Consider the following 21712-nt stretch of genomic DNA (forward strand, 5'->3'; position numbering starts at 1 on the left):
AGAAGGGCAGACCTTATGAGGAGAGGCTACAGGACCTGAACCTGTTCAGCCTTCACAAGAGAAGGCTGAGCGGGGATCTTGTGGCCTGTTACAAACTAGTCAGAGGAGACCAGCAGGCACTGGGGAAGTCCCTGTTCCCCCGAGCACTACCAGGAGTGACCAGGAATAACAGTCACAAGCTGGCAGAAGGTAGATTTAGGCTAGATATCGGGAGGCGCTACTTCACAGTCAGGGCGGCTAGGATCTGGAACCTACTTCCAAGAGAAGTGGTGCAGGCTCCTACCCTGGGGTCTTTAAGAGGAGGCTAGATGAACACCTTGCTGGGGTCATTTGACCCCAGTACTTTTTCCTGCCATGGCAGGGGGTCAGACTAGATGATCTACTCAGGTCTCTTCTGACCCTAGAAACTATGAAACTATGAATCACAGTTCACAACCTACAACACTACTCCACAGTAGTAACGAGCTACTGTGCAGTAGTAAAGAACCACTGCATAGTAAACTTCTTGTGTAGGCACAGCCAAAGAGAAACAAATTTGAGAAAGAGAGTGGTTTACAAGATTTAGACAACTGTTAAAGGAACAGTATTAAGGGAAAAAGCACAAACCATCTCTGTGTAAAGGAATGACAGGAAATGTAGTAAAAGATCATCTTGGTTAAATCAAGAACTTTACAATGTTGTGGAATTAAAGGAGAAACTGTACACAGATAGAAAAGTGTTCACTATTAAGGATGTGTACAAAGTTATAGAAAGAGTGTGAAGGGGCAAAATGAAAGAAGCTAAGGAACAAAATGAGATACGACTAATAAAAGACATACAGAAGGAACAGCTTAGAAACTACATGGATAACACAGATGTTTTCAAATCAGCTGGGCCTTATAGAAGTCCCCCTAGGATACTTATAAAAAGATAGTACCAGCCTCTCAAGTATTAGTAGTTATCTTTGAGAAGTTGTGAAGTATGAATAAAGTTCCTGAAGTCTAGAAAAGGGCAGACTTAGTGTCTACATCTTAAAAAAAAAGACCCAGTGAATTACAGACTAGTAATCTTAACTTTAGATATGTAATAGAACAAATAATTAAATCACAAACTTGGAAGTACCTAGGAGGGAACATGGTGATGAGTATCAACCAACGCAGATTTTTTGAGACAAAGTCTTGCCAAACCAATCTAATTTCCTTCTATGACAGTGTAACAAGCTTTATGGATAGAGGACAAGCAGCTGTGTTATCTCTTCACTTTGGTAAGAGATGAACTCTTATGTGCTATTCTCATAAGCTAGGGGTATACTGTCTGTGTGAAACTACTACAAGGTTAGTACAAAATCAGTTGGAAAATTATACTCAGAGTACTTGTCAATCGATTGCTGTCAAAATGAAGAGTTATCCAAATGGGGGGAGGGGTGCTACAAGCACGTGAAGAAAGAATAAAAAGTCAAAAGTATCTTGATAAAGTGGAATAATGGCCTAAATATAAGTGTAATGCAATTCAGTAAGGATAAGTGCAAAGCACTACATTTATGCAGAAATAGTCAACTGCAAAAAGTATAAATGTGTAATGATTTATGTAAATATGAATTTCTACCCTGGTCTCCAAAATGTGTAAGAGTTGCACATGCTAGGCTTCAAGTTTTGAATAGCTATATTTTTGTTTTTGCTAAAATAATGCCATTTAGAGTTAGACTTGTGTTGCAAACTTTGGTTCCACCAAAGGCGCACAGTTTTGCACCTATGACAGAACAAGGAGCAACAGTCTCAAGTTTCAGCAAGGAAAGTTTAGGTTAGGTATTAGGAAAAACTTTCTCACAAGGACAGTAGTAAAGCACTAGAACAGGTTACTTAGAGAGGTGGTAGAGTTTTGATCCTTGGAGGTTTTTAAGACCCATCTAGACAAAGCCTTGTCTGGGATGATCTAGTTGGGGATGGTCCTGCTTGGAGCAGGGGGTTGGACTAGATGACCTCCTGAGTTCCCTTCCAACCTTGGTTTTCTACGATTCTGTGTGTCTTTCTTCCAGTAAACAGGTGCGTGTCCTGGTAGGTCTGTGTGCTGTCCGTTAGTTCTGTAACTCAGGTGTTGATTTGTACCTGTTTTCTGTATAGAAGACTGATAAGGTGGTTCCTCACTGTCTCAGAGTAAATTACATTGTCAGAATAGGCTATGTGGTATGCAGAGCAGAATGAATTAGTCACCTGGAGCGCCATGTCACCATATTTTCACTTTATTGTAACATTTTGGAAAGAGTCTTGCATGCTTCCGCTCTAATTGTGTTTTTTTCTGCCCATCCTATTAAAAACGGCATTCTTTATCTTCTACTTTGGTATGTCAATCCATATTCAAGTCATGTTTTGAGATGTGATACCTGTATAACCCTTTAATACATAGTGCTAAGAGAGCAGGACATGATGACTAAACGAGAGATTTATTTGCCCACATAACATAAATGACAGATGCAATGTTAAATGTTTGTACTGTGATATTTTTTATTTGCATTTTGTTATTAATGTTCCAGGGGGAATGATTATTCAGCTGGAATAATGAAACTGTAAAGGAATTTAACCAGGGATCTACATCCATTTAAAATTCCTAGGAGGAGAAAGGACATCAGTCAAACTACCTTTCCGCCCTTCTTTCCTTTCCTCCCTCTCTTCCAGTTCAATAATGAATTAGTTAATAAGCAGAGAAGGGCATTTATAAATCTGCATATACTGTATGGTGGGGATGCATGCAGATAAATCAGATGCAAAGGAGATAAAGCACATCAACAAATCCTGTCATTCTGCTGAAGACCTGAGAACTGCAGTGATGCCTCAACAGCTCAGTCACTGTCATGTTATTCATATAATTTAAATGCCACTGTAAATGTATTTAGCAGAAAGCTGTAGCTTGTATGTGAATGAAATGTCAACTGGCAGTCAAGATGCATTAGGACAGTCAGTAAATACATATTAAATAAATTGTTTTAAACACATCTACAGTGCATTTAGAATGATGAAAACACCGAAGCTGATTACCTTGTTAATGCAATAAACTCATACGTAATTTTTATTGGCAACTCACAGAATTGTTTTAGGAAGGTTATTTGTCCCAGAATATTTTTTTGACTATTAGCACACTGGAGGTGCATCAGAATAATGACAAATAAAGGTTTTGCCTTTTTGCAAACCATGCTGTTTCCCATAAGTCTGTATTGCTTTGTTACAAAGGAATTTCCATAAAATGATGTACTGTGCACTCTTTCTACTGTTCACTATAATTATGATCACAATTAAACCCAAAAATTGTTACTGTCACATTAGGATGTTAGAAACAAAGAAGAGAGCTTGTACTATGATGATTTTTATTATTATTAAAGACTGGTTAATCACAACCAGCTGCAGTTGATCACTCTGGAAGTTTCTAATGTTCCCAAATATTTCTGTTAACTGAGATTCTTAACTTTCTGCCTCTGGAATTAACTTCTTGTTATCTCCATTTAAGCAAAGCTTTTCCATCTTCCATCTCACTCTAAATAATTTTGAAAAAAGAATGGTACACATGAAAAAATACACATTCATAATAATCCTAATATAATTTGGACATTTTAAATTATCAGATATAGCCCCATAATAGAGTTTAGTTATCATAGATGTTCAATTCTGGTAGAAGATACAAATTTGACCTTGTCAGATTTGATCTGTGACCTTGAGTGCTTGTACTTGAAATAATTTCATTAGGAGGTAAGGTTCCAGCCTTACATAATTAGAAAATAAATTTCCCTGGACTTGCTGCCTCAGACTTGATACATGATTTTACTCTCACGGTAAAGAAAGTGCTGATATCACCATGCTAGGCTTCGAAGTTGTATAGTTATATTCTGTCTTTAAATATTTATAAGCTGAATTCAACACTTGCAGGTTGATGCCAGCAAAAATTGTACAAATTCATGAGTTACTCCAGATTCAGTATGAGGTAAGCAGACATGATCTGTGCTTAAATCTACCTCTTTTTTTAGTATTATAATGAAGAAGGGGTGCTTGGGACACTTGGGGAGGGGGAAATGCAACAATAACAGCAGCTTCATTGCTGACTTAGGTCATGGTTATGGTGCAGACAGCATAGCCCTAGATGATGGCCCACGCATGGCTGTCATCCAACATACTCAATCCACCAGTTATGCCTCTGCCCTTTGTCTTTTTTTTTTCTGCCTTATCTTTTTTTTAACAAAAAGTGTGTATAAATATTTATATGCAAGCAGCACTATACATATTACAAGGCCTGGCTGGGGCATCTTCACTATCACTTCTATCATGCCTTAAAGACTTGCAAACACAGTGGGCACGTCTACATGAGAAGCTACTGCATAATTGTTACTGTGCCTTTATTTAGTACTTGTATTAGCATGTACTAAATAAATGTGCAGTAACTGGAGTTTCTGTGCAGTAGCTCTGGCAAAAGTCTTTTAGTTGACACTAGTCTGCAGTAGCCTAATAATCAGCACTGTTGATGCTATGATACACTACTGTACAGTAGGTTTTGGCTACTCCATAGTCAGTGTCTGGTGTAGTGTAGATGCATCCACTGAGGGATAGAGAACCTCACTATCAAGCTAGGTACAACTGTTTGCTAGTAAGCATATAGGACTACACTGGGCATGTCTACACATACAATTACAGCAAATGAAAAAAACTGCAGAGCTTATTGCTCCTTGGATGTACAGTTTGAACACAATCTTGGGACTGATTCACTCCAGATCAATAAGCTTTGCAGTTTATTTGTGTGCAGGGAGTTGAGCCATGGTGGAGCAGCTCTGGCCGGCAGGGATCCCAGGAGGTCAGCTTGCCAGCCTAGAGTTGCTCCCCCCAGCTCAACCTATTATGGAGGGATGACTGGGGCATGAGGGGACTTGTTAGCAGGGCTAGCTGGCACAGCACCCACACTGAAGCACCCTCATGCCCCACCCAGGACCTCCAGCATCTACACATGCACTGCTCTGCAGTTTTTTATTTCACAGCAGGATAGTACTTGCAAAGTAAATTTGTTTACTCCAACCTAATAGGGATGCACATGTAAACACCAAAACATTTACTACACAGCTAATTAGTCAACTGCAGTAAACTTCTTGAGTAGATGTGCCCACTATGGAGTCAATTCATGCTTTATGAAGTGCTTGGTTAACACACTTACCACTGTTAAGCCTGTGTTCTGAAACACACCTGAAATTAGAATTATGATCCTACTTTTCTCTATTTGTAGATGGCTAATTATAGTGAAACTTCACATTATATTCATTTTGACACCATCGGATTTTCTATGCAACGTTTCTTTTGATATCAAAATTTTAACAGAAAGTGTTTGAAATTGGATTCTAAGTGAAACTTGTCCATTGAAATCTGACTTTATTAGCCAATTTAGTTTTTAAAAATATTACCTACCCATGCTAGCTAAATGAAAAATGAAAACTCTGCAATAAGTGCAGCTAGTTTTATTTTTAAGGTTTACTCTCCATAACTGGAAGTTTCTTTACCAACAAGCTGACACAAAATCTTCTTTCTGAGATCTCTGTTGCACAGATGACATATATACTTTGGAAGAAAAACAACTATGGGAAAAACATAATAATATATCTTTAAACAATGTATTTGAATTTGGAATGACAAATACTAAAATGTATAAAACATGATTATATGGTAATTGAATTTTTTTTTATATGGAAGAGTTAAGGACATTTGGGCATTTTACCCACTAATATGCTTCTATTCTTTAAGTTAGAATCATATAATCATAGAAAATTAGGGTTGGAAGGGAGCTCAGGAGGTCATCTAGTCCAACCCCCTGCTCAAAGCAGCACCATCCCCAACTAGATCATCCCAGCCAAGGCTTTTTCTAGCCAGGTCTTAAAAACCTCCAAGGATCTTAACTCTACAACCTTTCCAGGTTATTTGTTCCAGTGTTTTACTACCCCTCTAGTGAGAAAATTCTTCCTAATATCGTAAACTTCCCTTGCTGCAACTTGAGACTGTTGCTGCTTGTTATCTGTCACCACTTGGAATAGTTTAGCTCCATCCTCTTTGGAACCACACGTCACGTAGTTGAAGGCTGCCATTAAATCCCCCCTCAGTCTTCTCTTCTCTATATTGAATCAGCACCGTTCCCTCAGCCTTTCCTCAGAACTCATATCCCCCAGCCCCCAAACCATTTGTGTTGCCCTCCACTGGATTCTCTATTATTTGTCCATGTCCTTTAAGTAGTGAGGGGCCCAAAACTGAACACAGTGCTCCAGATGTGGCCTCACCCGTGCTAAATAGAGGGGAAGAATCACTTTCCTTGATCTGCTGCTGACACTCCTACCAGTGCAGCTCAGTATATTAGCCTTCTTGGCAACAAGGGCACACTGCTGGCTCATATTTAGTTTATTGTCCACTGTAACTCCCAGGTCTTTTTCTGCAGAGCTGCTGCCCAGCCAGTCAGTCCCCAGCCTGTACCGGTGTATGGGATTGTTCTGTGCTAAGTGCAGGACTTTGCATTTGTCCTTGTTGAACCTCCTGAGATTTCTTTTAACTCAGTCCTCCAATCTGTCTAGGTCATTCTGAATCCTAGCCCTACCCTCTAGCATAGCTACTACTCTCTCCAGCTTGGTTTCATTTTCAAACTTGCTGAGTGTGCACTCAGTGCCATCTTTCAGGTCATTGATGAAGATATTGAACAAAACTGGCCACAGGACCGGCCTCTGGGGCATCCCACTTCATACCAGCTGCCAACTAGACATAGAGCTATTGATTACTACTCTCTGAGTCCGATGCTGTGGCCAGTTTTCTATCCCCCTTACAGTTCATTCATCCATCCCTTCCTTCCTTACGTTGCCTGTGAGAATGTTGTGGGAGACCATATCAAAAGCCTTGCTAAAAAAAATGGTAAACTATAGCCACTTGTCTCCCTGTATCCACAGAGACAATCATCTCATTATAGAAGGCAATCAGATTAGTCAGGCATGACTTGCCCCTGGTGAGTCCATGCTGACTGTTCCTAATCACTTTCTTCTCCACAGTGCTCAGAAATGGATTCCTTGAGGAACTATTCCATGCAGATCACTGCATCCATCCATAAAGGCTATCACAAACATTTTCATGACTTAAAAAAAAGAAAAAGGAGCGTAACTTTCCAAACTTAAATGCTCAAACAACAATCCTACGATCCATGATAATGTCATCAACTTACTCACCTACACTCTCATCCCAGCTGAAGTGTCTGTACTATTCTGTGATCTTTCTTTCTGCCTTACTACACAACTTAACCAGGTGCAGAGATATGGAAATCTTGAGACTTTTTTCTGCTGCCTAAGACTGAGGAAATATTTCCATGACCATGACAAAGAACCATTTGATCATAGGCACTGACTTTTTTTTTTGCCAGTGGGTGCTTGCAGATGTAAAAGAAAACAAAAAAAATGTCACTTTACTTTTACCTAGGCACATTCCTCTGCCAAGCCTTACACGTGCCCAGAAGAGGCTGTGCATTACTTCTACCCAGCTCTGTAGCATCTGTAAAGATCACACTTTAGTGGGGCTTTTTTGGTGCTTTTACCTAATATCTAGTTGAATCAGCTTTAGCTAAAAGTGTAAAAAACCCCACTGAATTGCCTGATCTTTAAAGTTGTTGCAGGGCCAAGTTGAAGTAATACACTGCTTCTTTTGGTAAAGTGATTTCTTTTTCTTTTTTTTAAACATCTGCAAGCATGGCTCTGTGGGTGCTAAGCACACACTAATTTTTTCAGTGGGTGCTTGAGCACCCACAGAGTCGCCACCTATGCATTTGATGATCAAGCTGACACATTCCAGACCCATATACAGCATATGAAAAGGGACCGTTCTTGGACTCTACCTGAAAGCTACAGTACTACTCTGGACTTGTACATAAACTGTCGCTGACTCTGTGACCACTCTAAGAGTGCAAAAATACAGCATTTACATTACAACCTCAGTTCTGTGGAATGGAGAGCCATGCTCTGCTTTAAAAACAATTCAGATACTATCATATAACAGGCTAATAAGCATGTGGGGGGGGTGACTGTTATCATGGACAAAACAGGGTGTGAGACAACACTCCAATACAGGGGGTGCATCAACACAAGACACATTAATGTGCATTAGCCTAATTTCATGTGCATCACAGGCATGTGTCTTCATGTGCATACCCTTAGTGCACCGTAAAATGGCAAAATTAGGCTAATCATGCCTAAATATGATACCTTCAAATGCAGGTATCAAATTTAGGTGTAATTAGTTAAAGCACATTAATGCACATGTAGATAGGTCCCAACGCTAACTTTAATGCTGGGCCTGCTCAGCCACTAGGAGCACATGGCAGGGCTTCAGGGATTTGGCACTAACTTTAGTACCAAGTGCATTAACTTCAGTGACAAGTCCCTGCATGTGCACACACCTTCCAAGAATCGCTTGATGCACATTAGCTTAATGTGCATTGAATTTAATTGCACTTAAATGCACTTGTAGATGCATCCAGGGTTTAAAAAATGCCTAATAGAGAACCTCACCTGACAATATCAGGAGGAACTAAATAAACTCTTAAAGAAACTGTCAGGAAACACATGAGAGGTTTCCACCCAGAAGTCCAGGACAGGAAACTTCTCCTTTTTACCCAAGATACACAAATCTTGCAACCCAGAACATTTCACAGTCTCTGACATTGGTATAATCACTAATCACAAAGGGAGTTTCTGGCTACTCTGACTGTGCCCTTATTCCCATATGCCACTGGACCTTCCAGCTGTTTAAAAGATGCCACGGATTTCCTCCATTGGCCTCCACTGACAAGTTTCCAGCTAACTCCATATTAGCTACCATAGGTGTCATGTACACCAACATTCTTCACGAGGACTGAAACTACAAACCATGAGAATGGAATACAAGCTATAAAAAATATTATTCCTGACAAGGACACGGTTTCTGTTTCCATTATGTTCTCCTGCTTTGTCTTCACACACAATTATTTCAGATGTGGGGTCTTCCTATACCTAAAATTTAATAGCACTGCCATGGTAACATGTATACCCCCTCAATATATCAAAATACTTATGACAGGAGTTGAAGTCTGTTTCCTCCACAGCTGCTCTCTCACTTCTCTAGTATACCTAGGGTACATCTATGTAACAGAGAGCCCAGGCTCTTTGTTTCTTTGAGAAGAAAAGCAGTCCAGCCAGGGAGCTCTGCAGGCTAGGCAGGAGGCAGCATTTGCTGGCTGCCAGGGCAACAAGGCTAATGAGATAATTAGCAGCCAGCCCAGGCAGTCACCTGACTGGATGTAGGCAGGGCCCTGGGAAGTACAAGCCCAAACTGAGGCTGGCAGGGGATTCTCTCCCTGGCTGCCACAGGGGAAGGAGCTCCTGCCCAGGGGAGCCACCCAGAGATGCTGGGCTGACTATTTACTGCTTGTAGAAACACTGAGGCTCAGGGAGCTCACAAAGCACATATGCTGGGAGGTAACTGGCACAAGGGGAGATAAAAGGTGTGCTGTCTTAAAGGGGCAGAGGGATGCTTTCTCTGTTGCTTATTATGGGAAAAGGGCAACAGAGTCCCTCTGGTTGCTACCTACAGCCCCTATCTCGAGCACCTTAGACACACTATTAATAACCTCCAACCCCCTTGGAAAAGAAGGAACACTCAAGGTAGCCATGAGGGACAAACCTTTTCTGGCCTGTAGCAACCTCAATAATGTTGCTACTTCCCAACCTCATCGAAGCACGAAGCCTTACAACGAACCCAGATTCTTGCTGTATCACCACATCAATACAGATCACATCATCAATGAACTGAAAAACATAGATTATAACATCCAAAATTCATTCACCTGTAGCTCTACCAACATTTCTATAACCTGCTTACAGTGCACCTCTGCTGTCTGCATTGTACAGATGAGGAGGTCTCTACAAGTAAGAACGAATGAATATCAAACTGACATCAGCTCCAGACAAATATAAAGGCTTGCAGTGAACACTTTAGCCTGCCTGGACATTGCACTGCTGACTTCAGGGTAGTTGTTCTTAGGCAGAAAACCTTTAAAACAATCCCAAAAGGGAAACGGAGGGACAATAAATCTTCCACAATCTGGATTGTGTCAAATATGGTTTAAGTAGGGATTATGAATTCTTATCCCATTACCTGGATTAGCCTTTGTGACCCCTTTGTTTTTATGGGATCTTTGCTTGTTTGCCTCTCCCAGTACTCCTCCTTCTCCTCGTTCCTTTCTCCCCCTCTCCCGCTCCATCCCTATGTTTTGTATTCAAATCACTCCTTCCATTCTATACAGTGCTCTTCAGATGTCCTTTCACAGCATTTGCTGAAGTGAGTTCTGGCACATGAAATCTTATGCTATACATTTCTGATTTTGTTAATCTATAAGGTGCAAAACTACCTCGCCTTCTGCTTGAAAATTTTTTTGTCTTTTCCTTCATTCCATGACATGTTCCTTTTGTTAATGAAAGTCTAAATTGCTTGACCTTAATCTTGGCTGTTTTGAGAGGGTGAAATCCCAGTTCTCTGTTCAAAGTCAAAATAAATAGCGGTATGAAGGGAAGTAACATGAAGTGGACTTGAACCCTTTCCCTCATCTCTGAGACAGGGAACAGGCCCACAGCCAATTTGCCACCATAATAATCCATAGAAGCACCTGCACGCCAACATCCATCGTGCTCCACAATGAAGAGGACTAAAGGTGTCTGGAGCCCTAAGGAAATTAGAATTTATGTGATAGATATTATTGTGTTTATTCTACTAAAAGATGATCTTTATGGCAGTTTTTCCCATCTAAGGTAAGTGTAATATGCTTTTTTCTCTGAATAGAAACATTGTAATTTCATGCAATTTATGAAATAAAACTAATTTCCTTGCACTAATAGGGTGAGATTAGCTAGCATTTCCCCCACCCCAATACCAACATGCATTTAAAAAAACATTCTCTCATGCATTCTTATACTAAATAAAAATTGGATGAAAAAATGATTATACAAAAGTGTTCAGAAAATATATCTCTGTTAGGGTTTTTTACACATCATCTACCCTTACAAAATGCAGGCAAATACAACATTTTCTTCCAAGAAAAATGGAGAATCTTGTTCTGTAATCTATACAGAATCTTTCTTTGGAGTTTGTGCTGATTCCTGTCATTTATAAAACGGACAAAATAATGAACAGTGTTGTGAGCTATAGAGCTCACAGCACTTCAGTAATGGTACTAGGCAATTTAAATCAACTCCTATCATCTGAAAACAAATTGAAGCTTTCACATACAGAAGTGCCAAAAAGGCCCAACTGAAGTGCCCAATCTTCTGCATCTGTAAAAACTAGGCACTTCAGCGGGGCTTTTGGCACTTTTACCTAAAGCTGATTCAATCCACTATTAGATAAAAGCTCCAAAAAAGCCCCACAACATCTGATCTTTACAGATGTTGGGCAAGCCAGGTTGAAGTACTGCACTGTTACTTCTTGGCATGTGCAGGGCTTGGGGTGGGAACATGCAAAGATTAAAGTAAACCTTTAAAAAAAAAAGTTAACATCTGCAGGCACCCATAGGTTCCAATTCCAAAAGCTAAGAGTGCCCATTGCTCTTTCAGAGACAGAGCATGCTCAGCACCTCACAGTATTGGACACTTTCACTATCCCAAGAGGCAAGGATTTTCTGTGATGTGAGCTGTCCTTATAAGCTATCTTGTAACAGCTCCAGGTAATACCTCTTCACTTCTAGTTCACAGCCCTCCTCTATCCCTCCATGGAATCTCTTCTCTGCTATTTAGCTCAGCGGTATCTGCCTCTTAGACTCAAGAAAGGGTACTTGATGCCCAAAAGCTTGTCCAGCAACTCTCCCAACTATACAATTAGTCCAATAAAAGATATCACAGAAAACCCCTGTCTTTCATATATTTCCTGGACCATCACAGCTACAATACTCCTACTATCTCTGCCTAGAATATACCCTTGATAATAGCAGTCACTACATTCTCTACCGATGGCAGATTCACTGCTTTAGCAAATGGACAAATCATATAAGATTCTTATTCTCAAACTTTTTTTTTTCTTTTCCTTATTCAATTCTCACTCTCTTTGCCAGTCTCTGTTTGGTCTTCAGCTTCATGTTATGTCTTTTCCTGTGTTTGATATAGAGACATAAAGAATGGCTCCTAGAGCAAATTAAAGACCATGACTGCTCTGGATATATATTTTCTTTTCTTCAATATAGTCAGGTTATCAGAGGTCTAACAGGGCAGGTCCATGTCCTGGGCACTGGTGGCTGCTTTGTCATCCAGGGCAGCAGCAGCTGTTTTTTCATACCTTACCCTCCAAACATGGTGCCCAGGGTTGCTGCCACAGTCTCTCCTCTCTCCATTTATGTTACTGCAACTCATACCTGTCTTTGTCTACCTTACTTCTTTTAACTATTATTTTGGTTCCTTGCCTCTTTGTCTCGCCTACTACCCCCATACCCAGCCACCTGGGTGCTAAGGGTGGAAGGATTTTTTTAAAGGTGTTTAAAAATGAGTAATTGTAGAGAATTTTCTGGGTGATGTGGAAAAGCAAATTCTCTCATGTACTATTGCTCTAACAGCTAGCTCTGTGCTGATTAGGGCAATGGCCACATTTTAAAGAACTATGGATCATTGTACTGTACATAGAAAACAAGCTATTTTTAAAGGACATCAACACAATGTTTTATTAATGGTATAAATAATGTATGTATTCATATTCTCTCATAAGATTATAATTTTAAAATGCCCATGTCTCTGAATAAATGCTTCCTAGTAGCACCTGTTAGAATTAAGGTCGCAGGCCTTAAGCATCAAATAAAGGATATACCTTTTTAACCAGGACAGATAATTGCCCTATCACTAGTTCAACTCTGCTTCATTTAGTGGGAGCTGCAGAAGAGTATTTCATTAAAAAGTTCACTTTTAAATTATTTTGAGTTTTGAATTTAGTATTAGCTACATTCTATATTTTTGTCCTTAACATTTTTGTGAATTTATTGCCTCAGGGGTATTTCTCTGTGGAGAAATAAACATGGTTAAAACAAGAAATACAATTGTAAATGAATAAATTAATGGAAGTAGATAATGACAGTGGATGACAGTACATAGCCCTGTCAAAGGTTCAGTAGACACTTAATGAATTCCTGACTTTATTCAAATAGGTGCCTAAATTTAGGGACATATATACTCCTTAATATGTCTAGCATATGTACTTTGAGTGGAATCCTGCCTGTACTGAAATCAATAAAAGTTTTGGCATTTTGCTTCACTGAAGTAAGGATTTAATCCATTGGTGAATCTGAGACCAAGTACGTAAACTTTAAACTGGTTCCTGTAATTTAGTAAAATTATATGGACAGGTTTAAACTGTAAAACAGTGGAAATCCGTGACCTTTTGCAATTTTAGAACAACATGGGAATCTCATCTCTGTTAATCTATACCATTGCATTCAAATTACCAAGAAAAGGAGCTTTCTATGATTGACTGAATATGAATGTCTATATACAGTTGATAAGTCTGAATATTAAAGATCTAAAGCCCCATGCATAGAACTGTTTTTCTTCAACATCTATGGATTTTTGTATGTGCAATGACAGCAGTATAAGGTCTGAAAAGGGCATTTTCAGGACTCAGCTGGATAAATTAATTGTCATAAACTATCAGAATACATTTGTATTTACTTATGGAACAGTCATATAAATGTTTTGAATATTATTCTTTTAGAATCTGGCTCCTTGGCACAAAATCCTAAGTTTTTCTTCAGTGCAGTTCACTTTCTCTGTGAACTGCACTGAAAAGAAAGATGAGGTACTTCAAAAGAATAATTGACAGGTGACAAGATTGCTCTATAAGGAATGTGTACACATGTATACACTCTTAGAACTGGAAAACAATTGAATTATTATTGTAAAAGATTTCTGCTTCTAAAATGTTTCCCAATATATTTTTTCCTTTTCTTCTTTTCCGTAATGTCGTTATCAGATGTCTCTGAAATTTGATTTTCAGTGTGCATATTTAGTAACTGATACTGAACATGCTCTGAATAAATTTACTGATAATCTTTGTCCATTTTGCTATCAACTATTACCACTTACATTCTTGATTATCATTAGTTGTTAGGGACATTACTATTTCAGATTCTTTCAAGTGCTAGAAATGAAACAAGTAATTTCAATACTATAACTGCGGTTGTGAGCTAAATGAAAAGGCACCCTTCAAGAAGATGAAGCCCTGTTCAGTTTGATCTGAAATATAATTATCACTTCAAACTATGAACTGGTATAAACTGAATATATACACTTAAATTTAAAATAAAGGCTTTGCTCCTAGGAGAAGCACTAGTGGTTGGGGGCTGTGCTATAGGAACTGAGATGCCTCAGTTTGGGCATGTTTCCTAATATAACTGGTTAGAAGTTGTTTTATTCCTTCCGAAAAAAAAGTCAGTGAAAAAAAATGCGTGTGTTTGTAGCAGGGCACTAAGGTGCCTGCTACCGATAACAGTAATATGGGCTCAGCTGCCAGTCACCAGGGCAGCACAGGTGTGGGTTGCTGAGACAACCAGTCCGGTCAGCTGACCGGAAGGGGGCACGGCCTGGCCTTTATGCCCCTCTGGCAGTAGGGGAAGAGGGAGCTCTGTTGGAGCAAGCAGAGCAGAACATAACAGAGAAGCCTGATGGTCTGAGCAGTGTCTGCCCAATGATACTGGGTGGAGGAAAACCCTGGTAGGGATAGGAATGGAGCTATGGATAGCCAGTTGGCTTGGGATTTATGTTACAACACAGGAGTGTGAGGTTTTTGTTTTGTGATTGTTGTGTAATACCGGAGGACCGGGCAAGGCTGTAGGGGTTGGAGGAGGCCTCATACGAGCTCCCCAGTAGTAGGGGGGGTTCCTAGTGTCAGAGAGTGGTGCTGCATTTTGGGGTGTCCCGACCCCGGCCCCAGTGTGGGCAGCATTGGGAGGAACTCAGTGTGGGCGCACGCAAGAAGCCCCAGTGGGGCATAAGACCTGAGGAGGCAGGTCTGGGGCCAGGTAAGGCTGAGGCTGCCTGAGCCCCGTTGTGGGGAGCCCAGTGGGCGTAAGACCCAAGAAGGGGGCCTGGGGGCCAGGTAAGGCCAAGGCCTCCTGAGCCCCGATTTTCAGGGAGCGCGAGCAAGGCCCCAGGGCAGGCTGCGGGAATCGCAAGGCCCAGGGCCCAGTGGGGGTGAAAGCCGTGCGAATCACGAGGCACAGGCCCCGGTTGGGGGGGTGAGAGCGCGGGGAGCGCGAGGCACAGGCCCCGGTTGGGGGGCGAGAGCGCGGGGAGCGCGAGGCACAGGCCCCGGTTGGGGGGCGAGAGCGCGGGGAGCACGAGGCACAGGCCCCGGTTGGGGGGCAAGAGCGCGGGGAGCGCGAGGCACAGGCCCCGGTTGGGGGCGAGGGCAAGGAGCGCGGGGAGTGTGAGGCCAGGCCCCAGTTAGGGGCGAGGGTGAGGAGCGCGGGGAGCGCGAGGCACAGGCCCCAGTTGGGGGCGAGGGCAAGGGCGAGGAGCGCGAGGCCCGGTGCACGGTGGCGGTACAGAGGCAAGGCCCCGGTGTGGGTGAGACCACGCGTGACAGGCCCCGTACAGTGAGGGCCATGAGGGAAGCGAGGGGGCACCTGTGAGGGTGAGAAAGGCAGGCATGGGGACAAGTCCAAGGACCTGTAAGGGCATGGGTGATGGTGGGACTCGTGTGCAGCCCCAAAGGTCAGAGTGCACCGGGTGATTAGACCAAGCCAGGATACATCCAGACCCCGTGCCAAAGAGGTTAGAAAGGCAGCCTCCCTTGAACATATTAACATTAAAGACATGGCGGGCCACATAAAGAGGGTGTATTTAAACTGGATTCAGCACGGTAGGTAGGGGCACTAGGGGAGGTCACGGCACCCCTAAGGGCGTCCTGCCACAGTGTTATACATCTCCAATATAACCATTACACCAGGAGCCAGTTTAACAAAGAGTTTCCTTTATTCATGCCAACAGAATCCAAACAGACATAAGCCTCCTTTTTCAGCGCTCTTAAACTCTGCCTGTATCTGGCTATATGTATATGTCTCTGGCTGTCTCTGGCTATATGTACAGTAACATACTGGAGGGGAGTGACAGCCTCACCCTTAAAGATATACAGTCCTCACAGGTACCCACGTGTATTTCTTTAGGACATAGCTAGCCACCCATTCAAGATAAGGGACAACTCAGTCCTGCTATTAGGAGAAATATAAAATTAATATTTGAAATAACCTAAAATATAGACCATACAGTGATAAAAAGAAAAACATTATATGATATATTAAATGCTCATTTAAGCATTCATGGTAAAATAAATAACCTTTAAAGAAAGAAAAAAGAAAAATTATTGGTTATAAAGACAGTTTTGCATAAATCACTAAACTTTGACAAAACAAGATAAAAAAATCAAAACATTTATGGAAAGAGAGATTTTTAAATAAAAAAAATAAAAGTACACATAGATGACTTCTCAAATATGTATGTGTTAGTATAATTTAATTGAAGAGAATTTCTCTTTAGTAAATCTATCCTAGTCTGATGCAATTAAGATTCACTACTGATACGGTATTATAGTGTGCATATTACATATTTATATATACAAAAATTCACCTGTGTGCCTCCATGATGCCTTATCATGGAGGTCCATTTTCAGTACTGGTAGATATGTACCATAGTGCTGATTGTGACACTGATAACTTACTTGTGTTCACTACTATCAAACTGAACTCCCCCCCTGGAAAAAAAAAAAATCTTCTGCTCTAAGTATCAGTGTTTGCTACGCATTAACATCACCAATACATCTGATCCTCAGAAGAATACCTTGCAGTTTATGCAGGCTCTGGGGGAGGCTCCTTCAGAGCTGCTTTTGTACGAGACTGAAGAAGAATAATGGGAAAGCCACAAAAAATGGTTGGTGTTACTGCTGATTCTGCATTAGGCAAACAGATCACAAGAAAATGGGATTGGTTTGAGGACAGGCATGTGAATTGATTCTATTTATCAATGTATCAATATTTATCAATGCTAAATCACAAGAAGAATGCTTCTGACAGAATGTGGAAGAAACTGAGGAAAGTACGGAGTGTTGTCTACCAAATCTCAAGCTGTTGTGCCAATGATTATTAGCTGTGAGAGGCCCCATCTATACAAGACACTGACTGCACAGTTGTTACTGCACAGTCATTTAGTACTTGTATAAACAAGGCAATGCTACTGTGCAGTAGTATTGGGTTACTGGCACTGCAGTCAGCATCTTGTATAGATGTGGCCACTGTGTAAGAGAATTCAATCTGCATCTGATGGTGGAAACATTAGATGCATATACAGTTGAATCAAGAAGGCATAGTCCAAGTCCAACTGAAAATAAGTTAATTCCATTAAAGACAGCATCAGGAAAATGCATAGCAGATTGAAAGCAGCAGGTGGAAAGATGGGTAGAATACTATCTTGTCACAGACTACAGTCCTTAGCTTTACTGAGATTCTTTCTGTCATTGAAGAGCTTGACGATATTTGAACCATTGGGGACCTAAGTAAGGCCACTAGCAAGCCCCCCTCCCAGGAAAAGATGGCATTCCCACAGAAGTGGGCAAGTGTGGGAAACCTATGCTTCTATCCCACCTATGTGCATTTTACTCACTGCTGAATAGTAGGGACACAAGATATGCAAGATGCTAATATAGTCACTCTGTACAAGTCACGACCACTGCAACAACTATTATGGCATTTCACTATTAAACATTGTTGGAAAGAGTATTGCTTGGTGGTGTTCAGAAGACTTCCGACCCTTGCTGACCATCTTTATCCTGAGTTACAGTGCCACTTCAGAACTGGAGGTCTACCCTAGATACGATCTTCTCAGTCCAATAAATCCAATAAAAACGTAGGGAATAAAGCAGGCCCCTCTGTATCACCTTCATATCACCTGGCTTTTAACCTTGTCAGCAGAAAAGGCCTCTTCAGACTACTGGAAAAGATTTGCTGGCCACCAGAACTCCTCAATAAAATCTGCTCTTTTCATCATTTAATGCAGGGAACAGTCAGCTATGATGGATCACTGTCTGAGCCTTTTGAGATTCGAAGTGAAGTCAAGCAGGATTGTGTCTGTTCCCTGACCCTGTTTGGGAATTTATTTTCTCTTCTTCTGGCATACAGTTTTGCTATCAAAGGAGTTTATCTCTATAATGTTCAGATGGAAAATTATTTAATCTCACATGCTTTAAAGCAAAGACTAAATTGTAAAAAGTTTTGATTCATGAGCTGCTCTTCACTGATGATGCACTAATAGCTTATGCAGCAAGTGACCTTCAATGCCTTATCAGTTGTTTTGTTCACGCCTGCCAAGGCCAGAACATTGATTCACCACCTGCAATCACAATGATTGAAAACATATTGGATGTTGTAAGTAAATTTATGTACCTGGGATCCATTATAACCAAAAAACTTGTCACTTGAGGCTGAACAGAATACCCATGTTAGCAAAGCATCATGAGCATGGTGAGCAAATTAATGTAGAAAAACAGCAAACTGAATATTAAGACCAAGGTCACAGTAAATCATGCTTGTGTCATCAACATTTGTTTGTATAGAAAATCCTGGATCACATACTGTACTCAAGAAACAGCTTTCAATTATGTTGTCATTGTCACATTCTAGGAATTTCCTGGTGGGACAAAGTTGCCTATGCTGAGGTTTTGTAACATAGCGACATTCTGAGCATTCATACTCTTCTCAGTCAATGTTGACTTGATGGTTTCGTTATATGCAGAGAATAGATGATCCATATACCTAGAGACCTACCGAATTCATGGTGGAAGTGGGCTGCATGGCAGCTCTTTTAATCTTGCAGGTTCCCCTATGTGTGCCCCTGCTGATTGGTGGAGGAACCCTGCCATTTACTCCTGATCGGCAGGGAAGTGAAAACCATGGTTTTAAGTATGGTACCACTTTTGCTTCCCTGCTGGTCTGCACCAAGCAGTAGGGCCACCATGGCTTCTCAGCCAATTAGCAATGGGAGGGGGTGCATGGGTAAATCTGCAAGATTATAGGAGCTGCTACACAGCCCACTTCCACTGTGAATTTAGGAGGTCCCTACATATACCCAAGCATCTCATGTACAAAGAATTCTTTACATGAGGAAGACAACATGGGCATCCCTATCGCCATTTGAAAGATGTTTGCAAGAGAGATATGAAGGCAATGAACATTGAGCCAAATAACTGAGAGAATAATGCTGAGCAGTGAAGCTCTTGGAAACAGCATGGACTGAAGTCTTTAAAGGAAAAAAGAGCCCAATATGCAGAAGAAAGAAGAAACTCTAGGAACAACCCCACACCACATTCAGGACTTATGTACGAACTTCACATGTGATAAGTGTGGAAGGGGCTGTCACTCAAGAATTGAGCTGTAAAGTCACACTTACAGGGTGCATCTATGTAAGTCAATTTAAGTGCATTAACCATGTTTAAGATGCATTAAGAGTGCAGGTCTACATGTGTGTGCCCTTTATTCACCTTAAAAATGGTGATTTTAGGCTAGTTGTACCTAAATTTGATACCTGCAGAAGCAGGTATCAAATTTAGGCAAGAATAGCTAAGGCACCACAAGGCACATGTAGATATGCTAAAGCACATTAATGCTGTGTATGTTGATGGACTTGGGACTAACTTTAGTTGATACACATTCACACAGTCTTTAGAATTTGAATCAAAATTGAAATTATTTTATAAATTACTTTAGAAATATTTTACAGCTGGTCTTCATGTTTTAAAATAGCATTGCCTATAACTCATTGAACAACTATTTTTGGAAGCTGAAAAAAATCCAAAAGACTACTTCAGATTCAGACCTGAGATAATGGGTTCAGCTCTTTTCCCATCAATGTTTTTATACACTTCCTGATTGATCCTTTTTCTGCTTTTTCCGTTGCCTAGAAATATGTTTTCACACAAAAGAAAAGGTTGTTAAAACGAGCCTTTAGGTTTGCCTGGGTAGAAAATCTTCAGTTTCCACTTGTTCACGCAAAGTATTTTTAGGTTTAGATCCCTTAGGCTTAAACTTGGCCAAAATCCTGATTAGGCTAAAATACCACTGACTTCATCTGGGCTGGGATTTTATTCACATTATTTTGCTTCAATTTTTACCTTTAAACAACCCCAAGAACAACCTCCACAAAAAAAAATAGTTGGGGAAAAAAGTCCCAAATTGACTGTTTTCGGACAAAATCCTAAGATAATGCCTTCTAGCTTCAAATGGTTTCCACCTAAGATAGTCACTTGGATATCTCTTCACAAAACTTGAACCTCAGCTGAGGTTTCCTAAAAATATGGCTTTTCTCATGGCATGTCCTGCTCTGAATTTTTTCAATATTTCAGTGATTTGCCTTAGCAATTTCAAAGGCAGATTAAAATATTCCACCATGTGACTCTGTAAAAGACTGTATGAATGTATCAGTATAAACATATATTTTACACATATCTATCATTTCTATAGTTCCTGTGGGCTCCTCTTCCATTGTTTTGTTTTGCATCTTGCTTTATAATTTCACAGTTTCATAGTTTCATAGTTGATAGGGTTGGAAGGGACCTGAGCAGATCATCAAATCCACCCCCCTGCCCTGGGCAGGAAAGTATGCTGGGCTCAAATGACCCTGGCTAGGTGACTATCTAGCTTTCTTTTGAGGACCCCCATGGTAGGAGCCAGCACCACTTCCTTTGGAAGTTGGTTCCAGATCCTAGCTACCCTGACTGTGAAGTAGCGCCTCCTGATGTCTGCTCTCAGTCAACTTGTGTCTGTTATTTCTCGTTACTCCGGACAGTACTCGGGGGAACAGGGCCTCTCCCAACCCCCCCGATCCCCCATGGTAAGTTTATAGATGGCCACCAGATCCCCTCTCAGCCTTCTCTTGTGGAGGCTGAACAGGTTCGGGTCCCATAGCCTCCACTCATAGGGCCTGCTCTGCTGACCCCTGAGCATGCAAGTGGCTCTCCTCTGGACCCTCTCAATGCTGTCCACATCCCTCCTAAAGTGCGGTGCCCAGAACTGGATGCAGTACTCCAAGTGTGGTCTGACCAATGTCAGATAGAGGGGGAGGATCACCTCCTTGGACCTGCTCATAATGCATCTGTGGATGCATGACAAGGTGCTGTTAGCCTTACTGACCGCATCCTCAGATTGGCAGCCCATGTTCATCTTGGAATCAATAATGACTCCAAGATCCTTTTCTGCCTCTGCACTGACAAGAAGGGAGTTCCCCAGCCTATAGGTATGCTGCTGATTCTCCCTAGGTACAGTACCCTGCACTTGTCAGTATTGAATCCCATCCTATTTTCATCCGCCCACCCCTGTAACCTGTCCAGATCTAGTTGTAGCCTGTCTCTCCCTTCTAGTGTGCTCACTTATCCACACATCTTGGTGTCATCTGTGAATTTGAACAAGATGTTTTTCACCCCCTCATCCAAGTCACTGATAAAGATGTTGAAAAATGTGGGCCTGAGGACCGAGCCCTGGGGAACTCCACTGCCCACAACCCTCCAGGTCAAAAATGACCCTTCCACCACCACTCTCTGGGTGCAGCCCTCTAACCAATTTCATAGATTTCATAGACATCAAGGCTGGAAGGGACCTCGGGAGATCATCGAGTCCAGCCCCCTGCCCAAAGGGCAGGAAGTCA

Source organism: Crocodylus porosus, unplaced genomic scaffold (assembly GCF_001723895.1).
Source record: "Crocodylus porosus isolate Cpor-Errol unplaced genomic scaffold, CroPor_comp1, whole genome shotgun sequence".
NCBI classification, from domain to species: domain Eukaryota; kingdom Metazoa; phylum Chordata; order Crocodylia; family Crocodylidae; genus Crocodylus; species Crocodylus porosus.